This window comes from Microtus ochrogaster, chromosome 1 (genome assembly GCF_000317375.1).
Source record: "Microtus ochrogaster isolate Prairie Vole_2 chromosome 1, MicOch1.0, whole genome shotgun sequence".
Taxonomy (NCBI): Eukaryota; Metazoa; Chordata; class Mammalia; order Rodentia; family Cricetidae; genus Microtus; species Microtus ochrogaster.
Genome location: NC_022009.1, coordinates 58639217 through 58641833, shown reverse-complemented (window position 1 = coordinate 58641833; position 2617 = coordinate 58639217).

Below are 2617 nucleotides of genomic sequence, written 5' to 3'. Positions count from 1 at the left end.
ATTTTGTTAGTTTGGATATTCTCTCTCTCTCTCTCTCTCTCTCTCTCTCTCTCTCTCTCTGTCTCTCTCTCTCTCTCTCTCTCTGCCTTTTGGTTAGTTTGGATAAAGGCCTGTCTACTTTGTTTCTTTTCTCGAAGAACCAACTCTTTGTTTCATTGATTCTTTGTAGTTTTCTTTGTTTCTATTTTGGTGATTTCAGTTTGATTATTTCCCTCCTGTCTAGTCCTCCTGGGTGAGTTTGTTTCTTTTTGTTCTAGAGTTTTCAAATGTTCTGCTAACTCACTAGTGTGGTAGTGTTTTTCCAGCTTCTTTATTTAGTATTTAGTACTATGAACTTTCCTCTTAACACTGGTTTCGTTCTCGTAAATTTGAGAATGTTATGTGGTCATTTTCATTGAATGTTTTAGGAAGTCTTTAATTTCTTTCTTGACCCATTGATGATTTAGGTGAGCATTGCTGAATTTCCATGTGTTTGTGGGCTTTCCTGAATTACTGTTGCTGTTGAATTCTAATTTTTAGCCATGGTGATCCGATAAGGTACATGGGTTATTCCAGTTTTTTGTATCTGTTGAGGTTTGCATTGTTACCTAGTATGTGGTCAGTTTTTTGAGAAGGTCCCATGAAGTGCTGAGAAGAAGGTATAATCTTTTCTGTTTGGATGGAATGTTCCATAGATGTCTGAAGTCACAGAAGTTCATTTGAGTCATATCATCTCTTATTTCCCTTATTTCTCTCTTAATTTTCTGTCGGACAGACCTGTCCAGTGGTGAGAGTGGAATGCTGAAGTCTCAGTGTATGGGATATAATGTGTGATTTAAGCTTTAGAAGTGTTTCTTTCACATATGAGGGGGCCTTTGTATTTGGGGCATAGATGTTCAGTATTGAGGTTTCCTCTTGATGGATTTTTCCTTTGACTAATACGAAATGTCCTTCTTTGTCTCTTTTGTTTTTTTTTTTTAAATATTTCTTATTGTTTATTTACTTTATTTTATGTGCACTGGTGTGAAGGTGTCAGATCCCTTGGAACTGGATCTTCAGACAGTTTTGAGCTGCCATGTGGGTGCTGGGAATTGAACCCGGGTCCTCTGGAAGAGCAGTCAGTGCTCTTAACCGTTGAGCCATCTCTCCAGCCCCTCTTTGTCTCTTTTGATTGATTTATTTTGAAGTCTGTTTTGTTAGATACTAGGATAGCTTCACGAGCTTGTTTCTTTGGTCAATTTGATTAGGAAAAAAAAATTTCCCAACCCTTACTCTGAGGCGATGTCTGTCTTTGAGGTTGAGATGTGTTTCTTTTTTTTTTAATATTTATTTATTATGAATACAATATTCTGTTTGTGTGTATGCTAGCAGACCAGAAGAGGGCACCAGGCCCCATTACAGACGGTTGTGAGTCACCATGTGGTTGCTGGGAATTGAACTCAGGACCTTTGGAAGAGCAGGCAATGCTCTTAACCTCTAAGCCATCTCTCCAGCCCTGTGGTGTGTTTCTTGGCATATTAATGACCAGTGACTGTTAGCTCCTGTTATTATAGTTTTCGTTGTTTGTGATGTTATCGTGTGTGTGTTTTCCCCTTCTTTAGGATTTGTTGCTGTGAGATCATCTATTGTCTGTTGTGGATGTAGTCAACTTCCTTGGGTTGAAGTTTTTCTTCTAGTACTTTGTGTAGGGCTGGGTTTGTGGCTTCACGTATTGGTGAACTCTGGTTCTGCCTTGGAATATCTTGTTTTGTCCGTTTTATAGTGACCGAAAGTTTTGCAGGGTATAGTAGTTTGGGCTGGCACCAGTGGTCTCTTTATGTCTGCATAACGCTTGACCAGGTCCTTCTGGCTTTTATCGTTTCAACTGAGAAGTCAGGTGTACTTCTGATAGGTCTGCCTTTATATGTTACTTGGCCTTTTTCCTTTGCAGCTCTTAATATTCTTTCTTTATTCTGTATGTTTAGTGTTTTGATTATTATGTGATGAGGGGACAGCTCACAAACCAGCGGCTTCCCTCCTCTGGCCTCTGAAGGTGCCTGAAGTTCGGCCCTGGAACCCAGGATCACTGCCACCTGGGAGAAGTCGCCTCCTGGATTTCATGACTGAGTATCCGCACGGAGCCCCCACCCCATTAACATTTTCTAAATTTATTTTATGTGTATTCATGTGTGCCATACCACCTGTGTGCAAGGACCCGTGCATGTCCGAAGAGGACGTCGGATCGGGTGGAGCTGTGAGCTGTGCATATCGGGTCGGAGATGGCTGTGAGCTGCCAGGTGAGCTCTGGACACTGCAGGTGAGCTGCCCGGTTCTCTGCAGGAGCAGCCAGCGCTCTAAGCTGCCGAGTCATTTCTCCGGCCCCACTGCTCCACTTTCGTGCCTTCTATGTCTGGTTTATGGGTTTGTGTCTTCGTTTGCGAGTCCGTTGGTTTTGGCCTGTACTAGAGATGTGTAGACCATCCAAACCTAGCCCTGAACTCACAGCGATCCGGAACCGCCAGAGTGCTGGGGTGGATTAAAGGGGCCTTGCCGGCGAGTAGCAGGTCAGCTCCACACGAGTTAGTGCCAGCTGGGAGGAGGGTTGGAGCTCGATTGAGAAAAGATCGGGATGAAGGCCGGAAGCCTGAATGAGGGAAGG